At 35.2% G+C, this 18,262-nt stretch overlaps 8 non-coding genes across 8 annotated transcripts; all 8 read right to left on the bottom strand.

Moving 5' to 3' along the window:
- Positions 1 to 4,395: 4,395 nt before the first annotated feature.
- On the bottom strand, positions 4,396 to 4,477 carry Trnal-aag (transfer RNA leucine (anticodon AAG)). Its single transcript has one exon. It is a non-coding gene; the product is annotated as a tRNA-Leu (tRNA).
- Positions 4,478 to 5,323: 846 nt separating this feature from the next.
- Positions 5,324 to 5,405, bottom strand: Trnal-aag (transfer RNA leucine (anticodon AAG)). The gene has a single exon. It is a non-coding gene; the product is annotated as a tRNA-Leu (tRNA).
- Positions 5,406 to 6,509: 1,104 nt separating this feature from the next.
- Positions 6,510 to 6,591, bottom strand: Trnal-aag (transfer RNA leucine (anticodon AAG)). Its single transcript has one exon. It is a non-coding gene; the product is annotated as a tRNA-Leu (tRNA).
- Positions 6,592 to 9,904: 3,313 nt separating this feature from the next.
- Trnal-aag (transfer RNA leucine (anticodon AAG)) lies at positions 9,905 to 9,986 on the bottom strand. The gene has a single exon. It is a non-coding gene; the product is annotated as a tRNA-Leu (tRNA).
- Positions 9,987 to 11,457: 1,471 nt separating this feature from the next.
- Trnal-aag (transfer RNA leucine (anticodon AAG)) lies at positions 11,458 to 11,539 on the bottom strand. The gene has a single exon. It is a non-coding gene; the product is annotated as a tRNA-Leu (tRNA).
- Positions 11,540 to 13,014: 1,475 nt separating this feature from the next.
- Trnal-aag (transfer RNA leucine (anticodon AAG)) lies at positions 13,015 to 13,096 on the bottom strand. The gene has a single exon. It is a non-coding gene; the product is annotated as a tRNA-Leu (tRNA).
- Positions 13,097 to 14,420: 1,324 nt separating this feature from the next.
- On the bottom strand, positions 14,421 to 14,502 carry Trnal-aag (transfer RNA leucine (anticodon AAG)). Its single transcript has one exon. It is a non-coding gene; the product is annotated as a tRNA-Leu (tRNA).
- A 3,461-nt stretch (positions 14,503 to 17,963) lies between these two features.
- Trnal-aag (transfer RNA leucine (anticodon AAG)) lies at positions 17,964 to 18,045 on the bottom strand. The gene has a single exon. It is a non-coding gene; the product is annotated as a tRNA-Leu (tRNA).
- Between the last annotated feature and the right edge of the window lie 217 nt (positions 18,046 to 18,262).

The following is an 18,262-nucleotide window of genomic DNA, read 5'->3' as shown; positions in this document are numbered from 1 at the left end:
TATATACTATTGTAAAGTATATATATATATGACTTTTCGACTAAGTCGTAAATAGTCTCACTCTTCTCAGTGCCAGTTCAAGTTACCTTGGTCAAGGATACAAATCATTTGCAATAAACACACGCTCTCCGGAATGAAGTGCATTCAACGTTGTTGTCTCTGCTTTACAAAATGATCGAGATTCCTTCACTGGAAAACACCTTTTGTGACCGCGGCAACTCAGATCACTCAGTCCTCCTGAGACTTATTATGATCAGTTTGGTTTGGTCACAAGATAAATCCTGTCAGGTCTCCCAATGATAACAGAGATTCTGCTTTCTCTGTTTATGTAGTACAGCAATGCGCCTGTAATAGTTGCTAGCTATGGTTCTGTGATCGTCAACCTCTTTCTTATTCTTAGCAGATCATAAGTGAGTACCTCTTCCTCTTTCAACTCCATCAGCGAGTTTGGCCTGACAAATTCAGAGCTAGGCAACTTGCTCCTCAGAATAATCTCACTGATGATTGATAACGCTTTTCAAGTGTATGTTTTCGCTTTACTTCTTTTTTCTTAGTTTCCGTCTTAAAACTAAAGTCTTGGTAACTTTCTCTTGTATTTTTAACTATATTTTCGGGAATCACATGTTTTACAGGATGTTTCAGAGGACGCATTTATAAGGAAGGGCATTTTCTCCGAACATATCCATAGATTAAATCCAAGGCACAAACAGGAAGGAAAATATTTGATAATCTAGATGACGTTCTCTCAAATATCATGTACAACGTATATGATTTTTGATGCCAAATATGAAAGATTTTTTTTCATGTCATACATTACGTAATTTTCATCGTATAATAAAAGTTCTCTTTTCCACTTTAATATATAAATTAGTCTGAAATTGTCTAAGCTTCGTATCAAGGTATTAAAAATAGATTATCAATTGACAATGATGTATCTAGTGAAAAGAATGACTTTCATTCTCAGAGTCATGGCATTTTCCAAGATACCAATTGCCGTAAAGCTCAATAACAAAATGTGGTGGGTAGTTTGATGCCCTATTTATTGTGTTATTGTCTGGAAAGCCAGATAAAAGGTTAGATTAAAACTAGATTTAATCAACAGAATGAGACATGAAAAACTTTATGTCGTGATTAAATGTAAAACTTTATGATGCAATGTCTCCAAACATTTGATATTAACACGCTTATGCCTGTTCGGGTGTATTAAAGTCAAGTTGACATAGATGATGTTTAGACAGACAAAAAGACATACAAGGCGGATTCGTTCAACATTAATAATACCAATATTTCACCGTCATAGAAATAAGCAACAATTAAAAAATAATTAATAACAACCATAACCTTGGATGAAACATCACAAATTTTTATACTTATAGCCACTGATTAATATGTATCAATCGCATAAAACATTTCTTGAAGGTTTGAAAGTTTTTAAATGTTAAACGGAAAAGGAATAAATCCAGGCCTCTTGTTTGGTGTTATCAGTGAAGGTATACCAGTCTTGAATCATGCTATAGAACATGCCAGGGAGTCATGCTATAGAATCATGAAGGTATACCTGTCTTGTGTCGTGCTATAGAATTTGCCGGGGAGTCTCGGGTTCTTGTTTGGTGTTATCAGTGAGTGTATACCTGTCTTGTGTCGTGCTTTATTCTCTTTTCTTGGGTGTTATAAAAATCATTTTATTGATGGATGTCTTTACAAGGAGGAACCAGTTCTTTATATTTATACCTTATTTACTTCCTAAAGATTTTACAATATATTCATATAAACATAAAACAACATTCACATCCATGCAGCATCAGAAGACCTTTTCACATTCAAATTTAAAAATGTTTCTTCTGATGTCAGTTTTGGGTTTATAAAAATCATTTTATTGATGGATGTCTTTACAAGGAGGAACCAGTTCTTTATATTTATACCTTATTTACTTCCTAAAGATTTTACAATATATTCATATAAACATAAAACAACATTCACATCCACTCACATTCAAAGTATTCAGTTTCGTATTAATCATCATCATCATCATCATCATCATCATCGTCGTCATCATCATCATTATCATCGTCGTCGTCGTCATCTTTGACAGCATTGGCTTTTTTTCGTGACATAAATGAAATCTTCGTTATACTTAACTAGCCTTGTTTCATTACAATTTCACAAATTTACGTATTTTCATATATTAGTACAATATCGCTGATCCCCAGAACACTCTGGTGTTTTAGATCCAGGGAAGAAGCTGGTAAATACTTCATGATGATTTATTTTTCATACTCAGAACTTTTTTTTCTAAATAATATAATCATAACGAAAACTTTTAAATCCATTCAAGTTTAAACCTTTTTCATGTTTTTGTTTTCTTCTGTCTTCTTGCTTGAAGCCCTGTTTGGTTCTGTGCCTTCATTAAGAAGTCTTTATCTAATCTGCAAAACGTTTTTTAATCTAAGTTATTTCTGCTTTTTCGAATTCTACATCGTACACCTACCTCAATATAAAATCGGAATACAGCTCCTATTGTCGATAAATATAGGATGATTTTTCCCGTGGTACATGTAGGAGGTTATTACTGAAATTAGGCACCATATTTCGATCTTATTGTTTAATTCCAAATCTCAAATTCTTACGATATCAGCACATGGACTGGTCACAATATTAATCTTTAACGAATCTACTGCTAGGAAGACGACGATGACAATGTTGATGAAGACAATGATGATGATTCGTGGTGGGGAAATATCTCTTCCTGTACCTGTTACAAAACAGAGGATAATATATATCAGAATACTTTCCTTCTCACGAAATTCTTCACTTTTTTACATAGCCCGTGATGTATGATATTGAATTTTAAGTTCTCAACATAAACTTAAAGCAAAGAGGATCAATACCACTTTAGATTAGGGTCAAATCTATACTTACATTTTCCGAACACAGTTTTAAGATTACCCTTCAGTTTCAAAATTATCACAAGTTGAGTTTTAATGAGGACGCGGAGTGGAGCCACTAAAACGGATGTCTGTGACAGTAATGTCACACAAAATTCTAAACGTAGCAGTTTTAAAAATTATTTTCAAAAAAAAAAAAAAAAACAGTAGTTTATGAAGATATACGTTTGGTGACTTTTTAGTCACCTACAAAATTACAATATGAATTATGAAATATAACTATTGAAATTTGAAATTAATTGTATATCTTGATATTAAGTTGCCGAAAATGGTTTGTCATTAAATTCAATCAGAATAAATCAAACAAATGGAACATTTTATATATTGCATGATCATATTGGTAATATTTTTAATCTTCACTCGTTCTTAGCCGTGGTCTTCTCTTTCTAAATTGGTCTCTATATAAAACCGGCAAAATGTTTTATATGTGAGGGATTTTCCATTTTTAAAGTTATCTGTATCGTGTGAATGTTGACTAGGTTCGTGATAGTAAGATAGTAATATCGCTCCCATTCAATACAAATAAATGATTGAACCTTCAAGCAAAATGTCTCATTAGAGTTATTTCCCTTCTGTGTTAACCAATCAATCAAAATAGAAAGCCTTCTTCACATCTGAACTTAAAGTCAACACTGAAATTAGTCACTAATCACATTCAAGGTTTGCTTTATTGATTTCTTGGCGCAAAATGACTAACTGTATTGTCATCGAACTGAGATAATAAAAAAAACCACTTCAAAATTCGAAGAAACCATTCTCTTGGAAAGAGTTGACAAAGGAGGCGAAGATCTGTTGCATTTCACAAATTCATACAGGTGAAGTGGTTGGGTATTTACCAATAAAACAAAATTATCAACGCCAGGCTTGTCTGTAGAAATATATGATACAAATTGTTTTCACGTGTATATGACATGTGGATATACCTGTTGTTTTAGCAGGAATGATGTTTATGTTTCCATGTGCGAACAACAAGATGGCGGTCACGTTGTTGTCGGTGAGCAGGACATATTTATAACTTTATTTGAGTGCCGTTTTCCATGTGTTTCCACATATTCATATGCACATCTGTCATTGCAGTTTTATAAGTGTACGGCAGGACGAAAGGTTTTAGGTATGTTAGATGAAATAGTTTATGACTCGACAGGAGAACCGAAAATAATTAGAACTTTCCAATATCTATTTCGTGATAAGGGCGTTGTTAATGGTTATAACGAACAATATAGAGTAAATAATCACACTCACACAACAAGTTCGTTCTATGACTTTTTAATAGTGGTTAAAACATAAGGTGAGTTAGGAACAACATTGCAACGTATGATTGTTTTGTGTTCATCAATGTGTGAATTATGAGCGATTGTGACGTCAGAGAATGACAAAGAAATGGCGTCGCTTTTTCGATAAACGCACTGTGACGTCAAATTAATGTTTCATTTGCGAAAAAATGTAACTCTGGCAGCGGTGGGATTCGAACCCACGCCTCCGAAGAGACTGGTGCCTTAAACCAGCGCCTTAGACCGCTCGGCCACGCTACCGTAATCTTTGTGTTTCAGTACCTACGGTAAATACGCTAATCGTTGCTAATTCACCTACTTTATCCTAAGGCAATGATATGAATGTATATTTACCTATCAAACCGGATGTTACAACAGTACCTACAGCTGTGTATGGTTATCACTATTGGTATATATTCTGTATCAATATTCAACCTAACGAAGGTTGATACAAAGCTTTACTATGCCACTTGAATTGTTGATGAATATTAGAAAATGACGTCGACGGCTATAGTGTTATCATTAGATTCTCAAAAACGACATCACGTCACATTCGCGAGAAACATTGGGGTCATTGAGCAGCGATTATCGTTTTAGACATGCATATGCAGAGGTATACAAATGATTGTTTTATCTTTAATGAAGAACACAAGCACTAATTCTTCTCAAAACGTCTTCCAATGTCGGGAAAAATGACGTCATAAACACCGGTAAGTAACATGTATAACGTCAAAAAAGACATGTTGTCTGTTTAATCACAAACATATGTATGATTGTTGAAATAATAGTATTGTTTTTGAAACGTTTTATTTTTGATCAATTGGTATGATAAATATTAAATTTAAGCAATAGGTTTTTGTATGGTATGAAGCTTTGTGTTACGATGCGTTGAACCGACTCACACTAGTTCGTTCTATGACTTTTTAATAGTGGTTAAAACATAAGGTGAGTTAGGAACAACATTGCAACGTATGATTGTTTTGTGTTCATCAATGTGTGAATTATGAGCGATTGTGACGTCAGAGAATGACAAAGAAATGGCGTCACTTTCTCGACAAACGCAGTGTGACGTCAAATTAATGTGTCATTTGTGAAAAAATGTAACTCTGGCAGCGGTGGGATTCGAACCCACGCCTCCGAAGAGACTGGTGCCTTAAACCAGCGCCTTAGACGGCTCGGCCACGCTACCGTAATCTTTGTGTTTCAGTACCTACGGTAAATACGCTAATCGTTGCTAATTCACCTACTTTATCCTAAGGCAATGATATGAATGTATATCTACCTATCAACCCAGATGTTACAACAGTACATATAGCTGTGTATGGTTGTCATTATTGGTATATATTCTGTATCAAGATTCAACCTAACAAAGGTTTGATACAAAGCTTTACTATGCCACTTGAATTGTTGATGAATATTAGAAAATGATGTCGACGGTCTTAGTGTTATCATACAATTTTCAGAAACGAGATAAGTTCACTTTCACGAGTTTCGAGAAACATTGAGGCCTTTGAGCAACAATTACCGTTTAAGGCATGCGTACGCTTATGCTTATGCATTTTGTTTTATCTTTAATGAAAAACACAAGCATTATTTCTTCTATAAATGTCTTCCAATGTCGGGGAAAATGACGTCATAAACACCGGTAAGTAACATGTATAACGTCAAAAAAGACATGTTGCCTGTTTAATCACAAACATATGCATCATTGTTGAAATAATAGTATTGTTTTTGTAATGTTTGATTTTTGAACAATAGATATGGTTATTTGTTATTTTAGCAGGAATGATGTTTATGTTTCCATGTGCGAACAACAAGATGGCGGTCACGTTGTTGTCAGTGAGCAGGACATATTTATAACTTTATTTGAGTGCCGCTTTCCATGTGTTTCCACATATTCATATGCACATCTGTCATTGCAGTTTTATAAGTGTACGGCAGGACGAAAGGTTTCAGGTATGTTAGATGAAATAGTTTATGACTCGACAGGAGAACCGAAAATAATTAGAACTTTCCAATATCTATTTCGTGATAAGGGCGTTGTTAATGGTTATAACGAACAATATAGAGTAAATAATCACACTCACACAACCAGTTCGTTCTATGACTTTTTAATATTAGTGGTTAAATCATAAGGTGAATTATGATAAACATCGCAACGTATGATTGTTTTTTGTTCATTAATGCATGAATTATGAGCGATTGTGACGTCATGACAAAGAAATGGCGTCACTTTTTCGATAAACGCACTGTGACGTCAAATTAATGTTTCATTTGCGAAAAAATGTAACTCTGGCAGCGGTGGGATTCGAACCCACGCCTCCGAAGAGACTGGTGCCTTAAACCAGCGCCTTAGACCGCTCGGCCACGCTACCGTTATCTTTGTGTTTCAGTACCTACGGTAAATACGCTAATCGTTGCTAATTCACCTACTTTATGCTAAGGCAATGATATGAATGTATATTTACCTATCAAACCGGATGTTACAACAGTACCTACAGTTGTGTATGGTTATCACTATTGGTATATATTCTGTATCAAGATTCAACCTAACGAAGGTTGATACAAAGCTTTACTATGCCACTTGAATTGTTGATGAATATTAGAAAATGACGTCGACGGCTATAGTGTTATCATTAGATTCTCAAAAACGACATCATGTCACATTCGCGAGAAACATTGGGGTCATTGAGCAGCGATTATCGTTTTAGACATGCATATGCAGAGGTATACAAATGATTGTTTTATCTTTAATGAAGAACACAAGCACTAATTCTTCTCAAAACGTCTTCCAATGTCGGGAAAAATGACGTCATAAACACCGGTAAGTAACATGTATAACGTCAAAAAAGACATGTTGTCTGTTTAATCACAAACATATGTATGATTGTTGAAATAATAGTATTGTTTTTGAAACGTTTTATTTTTGATCAATTGGTATGATAAATATAAAATTTAAGCAATAGGTTTTTGTATGGTATGAAGCTTTGTGTTACGATGCGTTGAACCGACTCACACTAGTTCGTTCTATGACTTTTTAATAGTGGTTAAAACATAAGGTGAGTTAGGAAAAACATCGCAACGTATGATTGTTTTGTGTTCATCAATGTGTGAATTATAAGCGATTGTGACGTCAGAGAATGACAAAGAAATGGCGTCACTTTCTCGACAAACGCAGTGTGACGTCAAATTAATGTGTCATTTGTGAAAAAATGTAACTCTGGCAGCGGTGGGATTCGAACCCACGCCTCCGAAGAGACTGGTGCCTTAAACCAGCGCCTTATTTTTTTTTCTTGTAAAAATAAAAATTTTATTATCCCAGCAATAGGGTCTCAAGGGTTGGGGCCCTTGAGATTCCTCACAGTGTAATCATTTCATAATCATGTATTAATAATAGATAAAAGGTAAAAAGAAAAATCACATGTTTCATAACAAAGTAACCATAACTATCACAGACGAAAGTTTTACAAATTAACTGAGACACGATCGTCAATCATAGATACAATATTGTTATCACAAATAAAGTATTTTCGGAAAAGTGAAACATTGTTTTTCTTTCGATAGTGATTAAAAGCATAGTTGATAAATTTTTTGACTGTAAACTTAAAGAATCGCAATATTGGAACACTACCTTCATTTAACATGACCATATTTCTTCTTTTGTAAATACAAAATCGTGCCACACTCAAAACAAAGTTTATGAAGTACGAGTTAACATTTTTTGAATTTCTGCCACAGCCTAAAAGAACTAGCCAATCATAATTGAGTACATTCACAATTTCCGAAGGCACTCTAATAAACAAACTATCTAACATATCGGTTAAAAAGACGTTAAGGGTAGATAACTCTGGACATCCAATAAATAAATGAAAAAGATCCTCCGTCTGAGACTGGCATACCGGACATGTATCTGAATCTGAAACCAGCGCCTTAGACCGCTCGGCCACGCTACCGTTATCTTTGTGTTTCAGTACCTACGGTAAATACGCTAATCGTTGCTAATTCACCTACTTTATCCTAAGGCAATGATATGAATGTATATCTACCTATCAACCCAGATGTTACAACAGTACCTATAGCTGTGTATGGTTGTCATTATTGGTATATATTCTGTATCAAGATTCAACCTAACAAAGGTTTGATACAAAGCTTTACTATGCCACTTGAATTGTTGATGAATATTAGAAAATGATGTCGACGGTCTTAGTGTTATCATACAATTTTCAGAAACGAGATAAGTTCACTTTCACGAGTTTCGAGAAACATTGAGGCCTTTGAGCAACAATTACCGTTTAAGGCATGCGTACGCTTATGCTTATGCATTTTGTTTTATCTTTAATGAAAAACACAAGCATTATTTCTTCTATAAATGTCTTCCAATGTCGGGGGAAATGACGTCATAAACACCGGTAAGTAACATGTATAACGTCAAAAAAGACATGTTGCCTGTTTAATCACAAACATATGCATCATTGTTGAAATAATAGTATTGTTTTTGTAATGTTTTTTTATTTTGATCAATAGATATAGTTAATATTAAATTTAATTAATAAGTATGTGTATGGTATGAAGCTTTGTGTTACGAAGCGTGGAACCGGGTTCAATATTGACTTCCAGACAAAACCGTTATTATGTTTGATAAGTTTAGTGCTTTCCTATTTCTACTTCTTATCCGTATCGTGTGGAGGTCGACCAGGCTCGTGATACTAGAAATACATCGAAGACACGAAGAATGTCGCTTTCAGTCAACAAAAATCAAGTGCCTGATTCACTTATCGAAAACAGAGTAGTTTCTATTTTCAGGCAAATTACGTCATCTGAGTTATCGCCCTTCTTTAATACATTTTCGATGAAAAAAAGGAAAGAATTTCATTACACCTGCACTTGACGTTTTCTAGTAAAATTAACACAGGAATGAGTCAGTTAACGTATTCTAGGTCTGCTTTCTTGACACAAAATGATAAACTGTATTGTCATCGAACTGAGATAATCAAACACGCATAACTTCAGAATTCGAAGAAAGCATTCTCTCAGAAAAAGTTGACGAAGGAGGCGAAGATCTGTTGCATTTCACAAATGAATACAAGTGAAGTGGATGGGTGTTTAAAAAAATCCAAATTATCAACGCCAGGCTTGTCTGTAGAAATATATGATAAAAATTGCATACACGTGTATATGACATGTAGATATATTTGTTATTTTAGCAGGAATGATGTTTATGTTTCCATGTGCGAACAACAAGATGGCGGTCACGTTGTTATCGGTGAGCAGGACATATTTATAACTTTATTTGAGTGCCGCTTTCCATGTGTTTCCACATATTCATATGCACATCTGTCATTGCAGTTTTATAAGTGTACGGCAGGACGAAAGGTTTCAGGTATGTTAGATGAAATAGTTTATGACTCGACAGGAGAACCGAAAATAATTAGAACTTTCCAATATCTATTTCGTGATAAGGGCGTTGTTAATGGTTATAACGAACAATATAGAGTAAATAATCACACTCACACAACAAGTTCGTTCTATGACTTTTTGATATTAGTGGTTAAAACATAAGGTGAGTTAGGAATTATTGTATGAATTATGAGCGATTGTGACGTCAGAATGACAAAGAAATGGCGTCACTTTTTCGACAAACGCACTGTGACGTCAAACTAATGTGTCATTTGTGAAAAAATGTAACTCTGGCAGCGGTGGGATTCGAACCCACGCCTCCGAAGAGACTGGTGCCTTAAACCAGCGCCTTAGACCGCTCGGCCACGCTACCGTTATCTTTGTGTTTCAGTACCTACGGTAAATACGCTAATCGTTGCTAATTCACCTACTTTATCCTAAGGCAATGATATGAATGTATATCTACCTATCAAACCGGATGTTACAACAGTACCTATAGCTGTGTATGGTTGTCACTATTGGTATATATTCTGTATCAAGATTCAACCTAACGAAGGTTGATACAAAGCTTTACTATGCCACTTGAATTGTTGATGAATATTAGAAAAAGACGTCGACGGCTATAGTGTTATCATAAGATTCTCAAAAACGACATCACGTCACATTCGCGAGAAACACTGGGGTCATTGAGCAGCGATTATCGTTTTAGACATGCATATGCAGAGGTATACAAATGATTGTTTTATCTTTTATGAAGAACACAAGCATTATTTCTTCTCAAAACGTCTTCCAATGTCGGGAAAAATGACGTCATAAACACCGGTAAGTAACATGTGTAACGTCAAAAAAGACATGTTGTCTGTTTAATCACGAACATATGCATCATTGTTGAAATAATAGTATTGTTTTTGTAATGTTTTATTTTCGATCAATAGATATAGTTAATATTAAATTTAATTAATAAGTATGTGTATGGTATGAAGCTTTGTGTTACGAAGCGTGGAACCGGGTTCAATATTGACTTCCAGACAAAACCGTTATTATGTTTGATAAGTTTAGTGCTTTCCTATTTCTACTTCTTATCCGTATCGTGTGGAGGTCGACCAGGCTCGTGATACTAGAAATACATCGAAGACACGAAGAATATCGCTTTCAGTCAATAAAGATTAAGTGCCTGATTCACTTATCGAAAACAGAGTAGTTTCTATTTTCAAGCAAATTACGTCATCTGAGTTATCGCCCTTCTTTAATACATTTTCGATGGAAAAAAAGGAAAGAATTTCATTACACCTGCACTTGACGTTTTTCTACTAAAATTAACACAGGAATGAGTCAGTTAACGTTTTAAAGGTCTGCTTTCTTGACACAAAATGATAAACTGTATTGTCATCGAACTGAGATAATCAAACACGCATAACTTCAGAATTCGAAGAAAGCATTCTCTCAGAAAAAGTTGACGAAGGAGGCGAAGATCTGTTGCATTTCACAAATGAATACAAGTGAAGTGGATGGGTGTTTAAAAAAATCCAAATTATCAACGCCAGGTTTGTCTATAGAAGTATATGATATAATTGTTTTCACGTGTATATGACATGTGGATATATTTGTTGTTTTAGCAGGAATAATGTTTATAACTTTATTTGAGTGCCATTTTCCATGTGTTTCCACATATTTATATGCACATCTGTCATTGAAGTTTAATAAGTGAATGGCTGGAAGAAAAGTTTTGTATGTTTTAATTATGAGGGAATGTGACGTCAGAGAATGACAAGGAAATGGCGTCAATATCTCGACAAACGCACTGTGACGTCACAATAATGTTTGATTTGTGAAAAACATAATTCTGGCAGCGGTGGGATTCGAACCCACGCCTCCGAAGAGACTGGTGCCTTAAACCAGCGCCTTAGACCGCTCGGCCACGCTACCGTTATTCTTGTGTTTCAGTACCTACGGTAAATACGCTAATCGTTGCTGATTTACCTACTTTATGCTAAGGCAATGATATGAATGTATATCTACCTATCAACCCGGATGTTACAACAGTACCTATAGCTGTGTATGGTTATCACTATTGGTATATATTCTGTATCAAGATTCAACCTAACGAAGGTTGATACAAAGCTTTACTATGCCACTTGAATTGTTGATGAATATTAGAAAATGACGTCGACGGCTATAGTGTTATCATTAAATTCTCAAAAACGACATCACGTCACATTCGAGAGAAACATTGGGGTCATTGAGCAGCGATTATCGTTTTAGACATGCATATGCAGAGGTATACAAATGATTGTTTTATCTTTAATGAAGAACACAAGCATTATTTCTTCTCAAAACGTCTTCCAATGTCGGGAAAAATGACGTCATAAACACCGGTAAGTAACATGTGTAACGTCAAAAAAGACATGTTGTCTGTTTAATCACGAACATATGCATCAACGTTGAAATAATAGTATTGTTTTTGTTATGTTTTATTTTCGATCAATAGACATAGTTAATATTAAATTAAAGTAATAAGTATTTGTATGGTATGAAGCTTTGTGTTACGAAGCGTGGAACCGGGTTCAATATTGACTTCCAGACAAAACCGTTATTATGTTTGATAAGTTTAGTGCTTTCCTATTTCTACTTCTTATCCGTATCGTGTGGAGGTCGACCAGGCTCGTGATACTAGAAATACATCGAAGACACGAAGAATGTCGCTTTCAGTCAATAAAGATTAAGTGCCTGATTCACTTATCGAAAACAGAGTAATTTCTATTTTCAGGCAAATTACGTCATCTGAGTTATCGCCCTTATTTAAAACATTTTCGATGAAAAAAGGAAAGAATTTCAATACACCTGCATTTGACGTTTTCTACTAAAATTAACACAGGAATGAGTCAGTTAACGTATTCTAGGTCTGCTTTCTTGACGCAAATTCATAAACTGTATTGTCACCGAACTGGGATTGTAAAAAAAACATAACTTCAAAATTCGAAGGAAGCATTCTCTCGGAAAGAGTTGACAAAGAAGGCAAAGATCTGCTGCATTCCACAAATGAATAAAGGTGAAGTGGTTGGGTATTTACCAAAAAAAATAAATAAATTATCAACGCCAGGTTTGTCTGTAGAAGTATATGATAAAAATTGTTTTCACGTGTATATGACATGTGGATATATTTGTTGTTTTAGCAGGAATAATGTTTATAACTTTATTTGAGTGCCATTTTCCATGTGTTTCCACATATTTATATGCACATCTGTCATTGAAGTTTAATAAGTGAATGGCTGGAAGAAAAGTTTTGTATGTTTTAATTATGAGGGAATGTGACGTCAGAGAATGACAAGGAAATGGCGTCAATATCTCGACAAACGCACTGTGACGTCACAATAATGTTTGATTTGTGAAAAACATAATTCTGGCAGCGGTGGGATTCGAACCCACGCCTCCGAAGAGACTGGTGCCTTAAACCAGCGCCTTAGACCGCTCGGCCACGCTACCGTTATTCTTGTGTTTCAGTACCTACGGTAAATACGCTAATCGTTGCTGATTTACCTACTTTATGCTAAGGCAATGATATGAATGTATATCTACCTATCAACCCGGATGTTACAACAGTACCTATAGCTGTGTATGGTTATCACTATTGGTATATATTCTGTATCAAGATTCAACCTAACGAAGGTTGATACAAAGCTTTACTATGCCACTTGAATTGTTGATGAATATTAGAAAATGACGTCGACGGCTATAGTGTTATCATTAGATTCTCAAAAACGACATCATGTCACATTCGCGAGAAACATTGGGGTCATTGAGCAGCGATTATCGTTTTAGACATGCATATGCAGAGGTATACAAATGATTGTTTTATCTTTAATGAAGAACACAAGCACTAATTCTTCTCAAAACGTCTTCCAATGTCGGGGAAAATGACGTCATAAACACCGGTAAGTAACATGTGTAACGTAAAAAAAGACATGTTGTCTGTTTAATCACGAACATACACCTGCACTTGACGTTTTTCTGCTAAAATTAACACAGGAATGAGTCAGTTAACGTATTCTAGGTCTGCTTTCTTGACGCAAATTCATAAACTGTATTGTCACCGAACTGGGATTGTAAAAAAAACATAACTTCAAAATTCGAAGGAAGCATTCTCTCGGAAAGAGTTGACAAAGAAGGCAAAGATCTGCGGCATTCCACAAATGAATAAAGGTGAAGTGGTTGGGTATTTACCAAAAAAAATTAATAATAATCAACGTCAGGCTTGTCTGTAGAAATATATGATAAAAATTGCATACACGTGTATATGACATGTGGATATATTTGTTATTTTAGCAGGAATGATGTTTATGTTTCCATGTGCGAACAACAAGATGGCGGTCACGTTGTTGTCTGTGAGCAGGACATATTTATAACTTTATTTGAGTGCCGTTTTCCATGTGTTTCCACATATTCATATGCACATCTGTCATTGCAGTTTTATAAGTGTACGGCAGGACGAAAGGTTTCAGGTATGTTAGATGAAATAGTTTATGACTCGACAGGAGAACCGAAAATAATTAGAACTTTCCAATATCTATTTCGTGATAAGGGCGTTGTTAATGGTTATAACGAACAATATAGAGTAAATAATCACACTCACACAACAAGTTCGTTCTATAACTTTTTGATATTAGTGATTAAAACATAATGTGAGTTAGGAATTATTGTATGAATTATGAGCGATTGTGACGTCAGAGTGACAATGAAATGGCGTCACTTTCTCGACAAACGCACTGTGACGTCAAATTAATGTGTCATTTGTGAAAAAATGTAACTCTGGCAGCGGTGGGATTCGAACCCACGCCTCCGAAGAGACTGGTGCCTTAAACCAGCGCCTTAGACCGCTCGGCCACGCTACCGTTATCTTTGTGTTTCAGTACCTACGGTAAATACGCTAATCGTTGCTAATTCACCTACTTTATCCTAAGGCAATGATATGAATGTATATCTACCTATCAACCCGGATGTTACAACAGTACCTATAGCTGTGTATGGTTGTCATTATTGGTATATATTCTGTATCAAGATTCAACCTAACGAAGGTTTGATACAAAGCTTTACTATGCCACTTGAATTGTTGATGAATATTAGAAAATGACGTCGACGGCTATAGTGTTATCATTAGATTCTCAAAAACGACATCACGTCACATTCAGGAGAAACATTGGGGTCATTGAGCAGCGATTATCGTTTTAGACATGCATATACAGAGGTATACAAATGATTGTTTTATCTTTAATGAAGAACACAAGCACTAATTCTTCTCAAAACGTTTTCCAATGTCGGGGAAAATGACGTCATAAACACCGGTAAGTAACATGTGTAACGTCAAAAAACACATGTTGTCTGTTTAATCATGAACATATGCATCATTGTTGAAATAATAGTATTGTTTTTGTAATGTTTTATTTTTGATCAATAGATATGGTTGATATTAAATTTAGGCAATAGGTATTCGCATGTCATCAAGCTGAGAACTACGATGTATCAAACCAAGTTAAATATCACAGATATGGAGGTGTCACCAATTAGAAAATGCTAAAACGGTGAGATTATGTGATGGGTTTTTTTTTTTTAAATCGATAATTCGGATCGAATGCTCTGAAATCAAGATCCACTCCAGTATCTGAATAATTAAAAGATATGCAACCTAAAACACATAATTTCCTTTTTTACCGTGTTTTTATTTTCAGCGATATATAGAAAATATATTGTGAAAAGTTAAGCAGACCCGGTCACGTAAATATGTAACTCCATTTCACACAAACTTTTAAAGTGTGAAAAATGATACATAGCATTCACGGAACATATGATAAATAACTGTAGTAAAATAAATCATTATTTTCGATTTAAACAGAATTCGAAGATGTAACATAAACTTTCAACACCAACAAAGTGTGTAGCGAAAAAAACTATTACAGTTATGAAATGACATTCAGAATTTGCTTATGCTACTTCACAAGGCATAGATAAGTCACCTAAAACCTGACAGTAGTGGTGTAATGACGACGGTAAATATGATCTATATACACCAGCAATGATACATATAATTAGGAATATTATCATCTCGACATAAACCATCGATAACTACTGATAAGGACGTCGTTTAGGAATGTCATGTATGTAAGTCAAACTTGGTCTATAGAAATGTGCTATTGAAACACATCAAATGTGAAGCTTTTTAGGTTTGGACTTTCGTCAAAATACTTCAGTTTCAGAGGGAAATCGGATTGTTATCAATACATAGATAAACCCAAATCACACCAATGGCAATGAGAAAGATTATCTTTTCTTTTAAAAATTTATTCTGGACACTTTGACTACACTGGTGGATGTAACAAGAGCGACTACAACATTAAGAATACAGGTGACTGTGACAGGGTGACATCAATTTAATACTGGTTACTGTCACAGGGTGATATCAAATTAATACTGGTGACTGTGACAGGGTGACATCAAATGATTACTGGTGACTGTGACAGGGTGATCTCAAATTAATACTGGTTACTGTGACAGGGTGATATCAAATTGATACTGGTGACTGTGACAGGGTGACATCAAATTAATACTGGTGACTGTGACAGGGTGACATCAAATGATTACTGGTGACTGTGACAGGGTGATATCAAATTAATACTGGTGACTGTGACAGGGTGATATCAAATTAATACTGGTTACTGTCACAGGGTGACATCAAATTAATACTGGTTACTGTGACAGGGTGATATCAAATTAATACTGGTGTCACAGGGTGACATCAAATTAATACTGGTGACTGTGACAGGGTGATATCAAATTAATACTGGTGACTGTGACAGGGTGACATCAAATGATTACTGGTGACTGTGACAGGGTGATATCAAATTAATATTGGTTACTGTCACAGGGTGATATCAAATTAATACTGGTGACTGTGACAGGGTGACATCAAATGATTACTGGTGACTGTGACAGGGTGATCTCAAATTAATACTGGTTACTGTGACAGGGTGACATCAAATGATTACTGGTGACTGTGACAGGGTGATATCAAATTAATACTGGTGACTGTCACAGGGTGATATCAAATTAATACTGGTTACTGTCACAGGGTGATATCAAATTAATACTGGTGACTGTGACAGGGTGATATCAAATTAATACTGGTTACTGTCACAGGGTGACATCAAATTAATACTGGTGACTGTGACAGGGTGACATCAAATGATTACTGGTGACTGTGACAGGATGATCTCAAATTAATACTGGTTACTGTCACAGGGTGATATCAAATTAATACTGGTTACTGTGATAGGGTGACATCAAATGATCACTGGTGACTGTGACAGGGTGATATCAAATTAATACTGGTTACTGTCACAGGGTGACATCAAATCAATACTGGTGACTGTGACAGGGTGATATCAAATTAATACTGGTTACTGTCACAGGGTGACATCAAATTAATACTAGTGACTGTGACAGGGTGACATCAAATTAATACTGGTGACTGTGACAGGGTGACATCAAATGACTACTGGTGACTGTGACAGGGTGATATCAAATTAATACTGGTTACTGTGACAGGGTGATATCAAATTAATACTGGTGACTGTGACAAGGTGACATCAAATTAATACTGGTTACTGTCACAGGGTGACATCAAATTAATACTGGTGACTGTGACAGGGTGACATCAAATGATTACTGGTGACTGTGACAGGGTGATCTCAAATTAATACTGGTGACTGTGACAGGGTGATATCAAATTAATACTGGTTACTGTGACAGGGTGACATCAAATTAATACTGGTTACTGTCACAGGGTGACATCAAATTAATACTTGTGACTGTGACAAGGTGACATCAAATTAATACTTGTGACTGTGACAAGGTGACATCATATCAATACTGGTAACTGAGACAAGATAAAAAAAATCGTCTTATTTCTGGACACGGTAAGAAAAAATAGAAAACAATGCAATGTGTACATACTTAAATAACAACGCCTGTATAGCTCTCTATATTACACAGTAAGGTTTTGTGTTCGATTATGTTTGTAATCTGCGTGTTGATGGTGGAAGCCATCTTTTTATCTATTCTTTATAAACTGATATATTATAGAATGAAAAGTGTATTTTTTATATTTTATATAAAAGGTTATTTACACAAGAGTTTATAAGGCATTGTCATGTTATCGGTTATAGTATATATTATAATTACGAGATATATTCTTATATCCTGCCTTCATAAAAATGTAACTGACTAGTTATTGATAACATTTTTCTCTTTCTTTTTATTGTCACCATTAGATGTCAAATAAATGGATAAAATATTAATTTGGCAGCGGTGGGATTCGAACCCACGCCTCCGAAGAGACTGGTGCCTTAAACCAGCGCCTTAGACCGCTCGGCCACGCTACCGATATGATAAGATAAAACGAGATTAGCCTTCAGGTTGGTAACAATATATATACATTATCCTGAGGTCACGGTTGGATGTTAACGGTATCTATAACTAACTGTGCATTAATATTATTATCGGTTTATATCACCATGGTTCAGCCACACGGAGGTCGATACGGTGCTTTATCAACCACAGAAAGTTATGTTAACCGGGGTGCTGGGGAATTGTGAATAA

Source organism: Ylistrum balloti, unplaced genomic scaffold (assembly GCF_031769215.1).
Source record: "Ylistrum balloti isolate Yb309-2 unplaced genomic scaffold, AGI_CSIRO_Ybal_v1 Utg369716, whole genome shotgun sequence".
Classification (NCBI taxonomy): domain Eukaryota; kingdom Metazoa; phylum Mollusca; class Bivalvia; order Pectinida; family Pectinidae; genus Ylistrum; species Ylistrum balloti.
This window is presented reverse-complemented; position numbering and strand designations above follow the sequence as displayed.